The 8,625-nt window shown below is 40.3% G+C and overlaps 2 pseudogenes; both read right to left on the bottom strand.

The window, feature by feature from the left end:
* Positions 1 to 1,072: 1,072 nt before the first annotated feature.
* LOC101588602 lies at positions 1,073 to 1,585 on the bottom strand (annotated as a pseudogene).
* A 4,644-nt stretch (positions 1,586 to 6,229) lies between these two features.
* LOC105742333 lies at positions 6,230 to 6,787 on the bottom strand (annotated as a pseudogene).
* Positions 6,788 to 8,625: the final 1,838 nt, after the last annotated feature.

Here is an 8,625-nt window from a genome sequence, read left to right as displayed (position 1 = left end):
GATTCCCAGTACCACATGCTGTGCCAGTCTCAGAACTGGGACCTAGGCGTGGTGGTGCACGCCTGTAATCCCAGCATTGGGGAAACTGAGACAGGAAGATCGCTGTGAGTCCAAACTGCTTAGTAAGACCACGTACCAAATAAATAAATATTTTAAAAAAGAAAGAACAGAAAAGAATGCTGCTTGTTCCAAAGAGGGAGAGAGGAGAAGAGGAACCTGTTTCCATTTCCAAGCTCATTAGTTGGGTAAGTCATTACACTCCCTGGGAAGAGTGATTGGGAAGGTTAGCAAAAGACAGACATGGCACCTCTAAGTATAAACTGAATGTGTCTCCTTCTGAGAAGATCCTAGAATACAAAGCATATACGGAAAAAGAAAAGCCTCTCCTGTCTGCCTAAGGTGAACCTTCAGAGTTCTGGTTTCCTTGTAGTCACATCTCTCATGCTGATAATTATAAAGACCATTTACATCTCTTAAGTGGCACTGCATCTACCTTAAGTAGCATGGCCTTACAGCTTCTGTGCAACAGGTATGTAACCCAGAGTTACAATAGGATTGATTTTCTTATTTGTATGAATTATCTTGTTTCAAGATGTCCAATAGATTTATTTCCTAGTTTTTACCAGTTTTTCCTTCCTATTTGTAACCTGCTTACTTTGATCCAATTCTCAAGCAATCAACTTGAGTAACTTGTCCATGAAAATCTCTTTAGCACATATCAATATTTTTGTTTTAGAAAACAGATTGGGTTATAAACATGTAAAGTAAAGGATGAAATTATATCAGAATTGACAAAGTATACTCCCATTAAACCGACACCACAATCAGGACAGCAAAGAGCAGTTGGGTGGTACAAGGTCAATATTCCTTATTCCTTCCTATATTCCCTCCTTCCTACCCCTTTCTATTCACCTTTTTCCAGCTAATCACTGAGTTGCTTTCTACTAACAAAGATAAATTTATATCGTAATTTTTATTGTAATTTTTTGTTGAATGGATTTTGAGCTTTCGTAGTTTACATCTATTTTTTCTATTAAAAATATTTTCATTTTTATACTTAAAACTATAAAGACTACACATGATTTAGAAATGATACTATCCTGAACAATGCCCCAAGGATCATCTGTTCATTCCTTTTCTTTGTCTGGTCATTCAAAAAGATGATGCTGTCAGCTATGATTGTTGTTGCTTGTTGCCTCACACTGTTTTTGTCCGTGTATTCACCATCGTCTACTTCCACCAAAATTTGAGAACTCTTTTTCACATACTGACACCCTATATCTCTGAGACCTGGTCCAAACACTGATACTCCAGGCCATGTTGTCTTTTGACTGGTGCCACCCATCTGGTACGTTTCATTGTCCCCTGACTGCCACATCTCATTTGTTGTTAGAGAAAATGTGATGACTGGATTTTTTCCTTCCACCTGTCTCATGACAGGGACCTGACCCACTTGCCCAAACAGATACATGCAATTCAGTGGTCTTTCAAGAACTAAACTGCTGGCCACTTCAGACCCATGTCTTACAAACCGAGGCAGCACCTGTAACACAGGTCTTCAAAAAATAATGGCTCCTGTTTTCATTTTTACAATGTAACCCTTAGGCACTTCCTGAGGGGCCAGTCTGCACCACCTCCAGCGAGGAGATCACTTCCGGTGCACAGAGAGTAGTTTGTATCTTTCAGTTTATTCATTGAACTTGTGTTGTTGAATTTGACATAGTTATTAAAAATACATAATAGGTTACTATAAATTTTGCTTACTCAGATATCTGTAAATGAAATTTAAACAATAACAAAATAAACCTTATCTATTTTTTCCCTAGTTCCCATTTGTGGTTCTTGCTCTTTTGAATAGATTTTTTGTTATATAGAGCAGTGCCTCTAAACTTACGCATGGCAGTTAAGTGCATTATTGCTGAATTACCACTGAGTTATAACTCCAAGCTCCATATTTTCTTTTCTTTTCTTTTTTAAATGTTTTTTAAAAAAGGGTCTACAGGGTCTACAGGGTCTCACCATGCAGATGGGACTTGTAGTGATTCTCCTGTTTCCAGCCTCCCAAGCACTGGGATTACAGGTGCACACTACCATGCACAGTCTCAGTTGCCATCCCAGCGTGCCCCAGGAAAAGGGCTGACACGGCAGGCCCCAGGGATTGAACTCCTGGTCCCTATGTCTGCCTAAGCAGACTCTTTAATCCACTAAGCTATCTGGATGGCCCTCCAAGGTCCATATTTTCATCTGTAATATTTTTACTCTAGTTCGATGGACCTCTTTTAACATTTCTTGTAAGGTGGAACTGTTGATTTTTTTTCAGTTTTTGTATGATTGAAATTGTTCTTATTATACTAAGTATAAATTTTAGGTTGATAACTGTATTTTCTTTTTAAAATATTGTTCTATTGTTCTTGCACATATAACTTCAGGTGATAAATTTGATGTCTTCTTTATCTTTATTCTTCTGTCTATAACATATTTTTCCCCTCTAGCTGTTTTTAAGATTTTTTTTTACCTGTCAATGGTTTTGATAAATTCACTGCATATCTTGGTATAGTTTTCTTTATATTTCTTGTATATGGAGTTCATTGGAGTTCTTGGATCCATGTCTTACAAATTTCACCCAATTTGGAAATTTTTGGTCATTGTTGCTTCAAATCCTTCCTCTTTCTTCCCACTCGTTCTCTTGAGGATATGTACCAGCCTGAGTTCTTTGTGCATCTCTTAGCCTGCTAAAAGTTGGACCATAGCTACTCATGCTCTTAAAACTTTTTGAAAATATTTTTTTATTTCACATTGGGTAGCTGCTATTGGTGGCTTCAAACTCATTGATCATGCTTTTGTCATGTTTCACTGTGTATAATCCCATCTGATGTATTTTTCATGTCAGATATTATCGTTTTTAGGTCTAGCTGTTACTTTGCATTGATATTTTATATAACTAATTTATTTTCAGCTTTTGTAATACTATAATAATAACTTTTAATGTCTGTGTCTGACAGCTCTAATGTCTTATGCTAGTTCTGGGTAGATTTCAATTTTTTACTTTCTTCATTATAAGTCATATTTTTCTACTTAGAGAGTCTGGTGCTTTTTTATTAGATACCAGACATTGTGAATTTTACCTCGTAGGTCCTGGATTTTTTGTTGTACACCTATAAATATTCTTAAGCTTTGTTCTTCGGCATAGTTATGTTCCTTGAAAACATTTGATCCTTTTGGGTCTTGATTTTTAAAGTTTGTTAGACTGAAACAGAGCAGGATTTAGTCTCTTTTTTATGTATTTGGTAGACTCTCACTACACAGCTCAGACTCATAGTGATCCTCCTGTCTTCAGCCTCCCCAGTGCTGGGATTACAGGTGTGTGCCACCACACATGGTCTCAGTGGCCAGCTCAGCGTGCCTGGCAGCCGGGTTTGTGTGGCATGTGGTAGGATTTAGTCTCGGCAATTTATTCTGTAGCACTAAAGAAAAGTCCTCTATTTTACCCAGTGAGTTATGGAATTTTCCAACAGACACCATGTTTCCTAAGCCACAGCTTTCTCATGTGTGTGTAGTAGTCTTCACTCTGTTAAGTACTCAGAGGGAACACTCTGCAGATCCCCAGAACCTTTCTGTACAAAGCACCCCCTCCTACGCACCCTACCTTCCTTGGCAGACATTTTAATATGAAATTTAATCTGATCTCTGTTATATTGCCCCAAGTTGAGATAAATACTTATTTTGGAATGAAATATAGAGAAAATTTGTAGGACATGTATAAAATCACTTTACCTAGATTTCCCAATTATTACTATTTTGTACATGTGCTCCCTATGTTTCTGTCTCTGTCTTCATTACCACTTTAACATTCTTTTAAAAACAATTTTTTTATTTTTTTTCAGAACCGGGGATTGAACTCAGGCCCTTGCACTTGTCAGTCAAGCGCTTATTCTACTGAGCCATCTCCCCGGCCCCCCCAAAAAACAATTTAAGTAGTGATTGCAGACCTGACGACTCCTCACTCCTAATTCCTCTACTGTACATTTCTCCCAAACAAGGACACTGTCTTATATAACCACAGCACCATCCAAATTAAGAAACAAACCTTGATGCAACGTTACTATCTTTGTAACAACGTACTCACAGATTTTCCCAACTGCCCCAGTAATGTTCCTTCAATTTCTGGTCTAGCAGGAAACCTCCAACCATACATTTATTCATCTTATATTTTTCAATCTCCATTTTTCTGTCTCCACCAAACCCCCAACCCCAGCCCTAGACAACGAACCAACCACAAACTCTAGATTCAGCCACCTCTAAAAATGAAAACTATACCTGAAAGAAACAGGTTGATCCACTTAATGATCCATTCACTGAACCAATCATCTCTATATTATCTGTTCTTTCAATAAGTATTGTTGATAGATCTACAGGCAGAGGAGCGCATCACAAGAAGCAGCAAGTCTCTATCCTTTGCAGCCTCAAAATTGCAAAGGTGAAAGACTTACTTTGAAGAGAAACCCTGCACGGAGGGTCGTGTTCCAGAATGGCAGTGGTGTAGAGAATTTGTTTGTCAGAATTGGATTCAGAGTGCCCAGTGATCCAGGCACTTGACCCCTACAGCCAAGAGAGGGGGACGCCTGGCTACTGCTCTAACTGCCAGGAGACATCGACATTATCCACCTGGTGCTGATTTTAGGTGCATGCAGAATGCAAGAGTTTGGGGGTTCAAAAGTCTTCCACCCCAGTTTCAGAAGGCTTGGGAAGCCAGGCTGTTTGGCCCTGAGAGGGCAATATGTGAAGTTCTGAGGGTAAAGCTGAAGGTACAATAGAGACCCCAGAAGTTTGGAGAAGCCAGGAATGTGGATTGTCTGAGGAAACCTGAAAGGAGGGAGCAGAGCGGGCCCATGAGAGAAGTTATGGGAGCCATAATCACCAGAAGTGCCACAGGGACAGGGTCACACAAGTCCTTTGGAGCTCACAATTTGCCACAAGCTGCATCAGATGCTGGGTGTGGAACTACAGAACTTAATATTTGCCCTGCTGGATTTTGACTTGCTTTGGTCCCAGCCATTTGTATCCCCTTATTTGTAACTTTTGAAATGGAAATGCCTATCTTGTGCCATTGATTGTTAGAATGGTTTAACTTTGTTTTCATTTGTACAGGAGCTTGCAGCTAAGAATTGACTTACATCTCAGGGGAGACTTGGGATTTGGACTTTTCAGCAATGCTGAAGCTCTTAGGATGTTGCCAGCTCTTAGAGATGGACTGAATGCCTTTGCATAGAGGGATATACATGAGTCTTTTGGGGTCCAGGGATGGAAAGTTATGGTTTGCGTCTAGAAGTCCCCCAAAAGCCTCATGGAGTCGTGGGGGTGGGCTTTTCGGGAATCATTGCTATCAGCCAAGGGTACCACTAAATGCCTTAAAACAGGACTGAAATAATCAGATTTGCATTTCAAAAAGATGGCAAAGAGCCGCCTTTGAGGGATGACTTCTTTAGAAATGCAGACAAACAGGCACATCTCTGGCTCTGGTCAGAGCACTTTTCCATGTGTAGTATTTGCAACACACAGATTGCCTGACCCTATTTTATCTGAACCTTAACTGATTGTAGGTGAATTTCAGGACTTTATGCAAATTACTGGTGTTATATCTCATGCCTCTAAATTAATTGGGGTGAGAGAATGATCCAGACCACTGAGAGGCTTGAAAGTGGATTGTTAGAGAACACTAGTCACCAGGATTTGCCTAATGTCCCGTGGAAACCACCTGTTACTCCATCTTCAATAACAGGAATTGTGGATGTGCTGATTGGCATTTAATGCCTCTTCTACTATCATTCTGGTGCATAGGCTTTTCAAACCTTTCTACAAACTCTACAGAAATAGAAATATCTCACATTGAAATCTACCGTTCACATCTGTGTGTATTGCATAAGGCAGTACTTCCTGTACTGATTTGATGCTCTTTAATATTTTTATTTGTATTTCAATTCTTTCAATGTTTATATGACTCCCAATTTGAAAACTACTACTGTGATATGTTTTCTATGTTAGAGGGGCTTAAAAGCTGAAGATATTTTCCCACCCACATTGACCAAAGTTCTGGGTATTTTAGTCTCTGCAAAGTAACTTCCATTTATTTATTTATTTATTTATTTATTTATTTATTTATTGTTTCTTCATTTCTTTTTTTTTTAACTAGTAAGAGCAAACATTAATTTTATTTGCATTTATTTTATGTTTAATTTATTCCCATACCATGTTTTTTTTTCTTCAGTTCCTTCTGGGATATCTTTTTCTTCTGTGCAGCTTCCTCCTCCAGTTTAGGAACAATTTGTTCCTTTTCAGTAAGGATCATCTCAGTATGGCAGGGGGAGCTCAGGGATGGGTTAATCCGGCCGTGAGCTCTGTAAGTACAGCGGTGCATCTTGGGTGCTTTGTTCACCTGGATATGTTCAATAGCCAGAGAATCTACATCTAAACCCTTCAGTTCAGCATTACTCTCTGCATTTTTAAGCATGTGCAGCAAAACATTACCACTCTTTCTGAGCCACCAACCCTGGGTCCAACCCCACTGTTTGGCCAGGGTGCGCCCACCAACTCCACCATTGTAACGCCAGAATGACACACATTGCTTCTTTAATGTGACATCCTTCAGATACTTGGTGGCCTTTTGGATATGCATATCCTTAATGACCTGGGCAATTTCATGCATGTTCTTAAAGGGAACATGAACATTTGAGCCTCTTGATTTGCATGATTTTGTGGGGTTTTCTGCATCAAGAGAGTAGTGAAGCATTTTCATAGTTCACCTCAGGCCGCTCTATTTCTTTATTTCTGCTGGCAAGAATAGTAGCATGGAGATGTTTGGTCTTTCTTGGCAATGTCAGCACAGGGTTAGCCATTAGCCCAAAATCCTTTCATTGGTGTTTAGAAGACAGACAAAAGATCTCTTCCCTCCGCTCCCCTTCACTTCCCTCCCCTCCCCTCCCTTCCCTCCATTCCCCTCCCCTCTCCTCCCCTCCTCTCCTTTTTTCTCCTCTCCTGTCCTTTCTGCTCATCTACTCTTCTCTCCCCTTCCCTTCCCTCTCTTTTGCATTCTTTTCTTTTTCTTTCTTCTCCTTCTCCTTATCATTCTCCTCATTTTTCTTTTTTCTGGTACTAGATGTTAAATTCAAGGCTACATCCCCAGCCTATTTTTATTTTGAGACAGGGCCTTGCTGAGTTGCTGAGGCTAGGCTTGAACTCGTAGTCCTCCTGCTTCAGGCTACCAGAGTGCTGAGATTACACATGTCATGCCTTATGGTATCTACACATCCCCCCACCCCAAGCCTCTTCCTCTCACAGGTGAGGCTTTATAAGGAGATGACTGAGTGCGTGATCCTGGGATTAAAGGTGTGCAGTAGTAGATTAGTCCACTGATTGTTTTATCATACTTCAGGGCATGCATAATAGGAAGGCCTCCCCTGGGGGGGGACCACTCAAAAGGCTTATAGCCTGCAAGTGATAAAAAAGATGAAAAAGTGGGCTGCTGGCTTTGCTGCCTCCTGCCTACTCTACCATGGACTGTTTCTCCTCTGTGGTGCCATCTGCCACGCCACCCTGCCTTGGAGCCAGCTGCCTATGAACTGAGATCTCTATAAACTATGAACCTTTCCTCCTTTAACTTTAGGTGCCAAGTATTTTGTGTCAGCAATGAGAAAAACTAAGACAACAAGCATGCACCACCATGCTTAACTAGGAAAAAAAAAAAAAAAATCCTTGCTGGCAGAGTTGATGTCAGACATAGATAATTCTGGAGTCAGTAGTAGTGGTGGAACTTTCTGGATTAGAGAAGTCTCTGATTGCAGTGACTTCCTGTTCAAGGCAGTGGCAGTGTGGTGCCTCATGGGAAATGGCAGGAGCTCTCTTGGTCCTCAGTGTGGTGTGCAGGGGACAAAGGAAAAGCTCAGCCTTGCCAGTGTTTCACCCATCCTTTGAATGATTTTGTGGTAAACTTCCACATACCAAAATTAGCTCAAGGGGGCTAGGGATATAGCTCAGCAGCATAAGCGCCTGCCTGGCAAGCACAAAGTCTTGAGTTCAATCACTGGCACCAAACAAACAACAACAACAACAAAAATTAGCTCATGGGGAGTCTGCTCTGTGTAGCACAGTCCTACACAGTGCTAATCGGCCCTGCACCAGTACTGATGAAATACTAGATGAAGGGGCTCAGGGCTTCCCTGTCACTCAGCAAATCCTCTCTGGGTCCAGACACAAGCACGAACAAAAGACAATTACATCTATCAGCACAGGCCAATCTTAATCACACAAGGTTGAACAAACACAGCAAAGCATACAAGTGCATGCTTGTGTTTAGATAAGAATTTTTTTTTTTTTAAAGACACATTGAACCTGTTTATGTGTCCACACAGGGGGAACATTTAGAAGAGTCCTGGGGATACTTGTTAGGATTTATGTTCTGTTCTACTCTTGATTGACACAGTGATTTTACAAATGCTTAAATTGGGTACTTCTGTATGAGCATTACCTATTACTTGATCTCTCTCTCTCACTCATAGACACAAAGTAAAAAGGTACAACAATAAAAAGTATTAGTTGGCAATATATATTATATATATCACATAAGTGAAT

The sequence above is a fragment of the Octodon degus genome, unplaced genomic scaffold (genome assembly GCF_000260255.1).
Source record: "Octodon degus isolate 3935 unplaced genomic scaffold, OctDeg1.0 scaffold00047, whole genome shotgun sequence".
Lineage (NCBI taxonomy): Eukaryota > Metazoa > Chordata > Mammalia > Rodentia > Octodontidae > Octodon > Octodon degus.
Note: the sequence above shows the minus strand (reverse complement) of the source record. Positions and strands in the feature narration are given on the sequence as shown.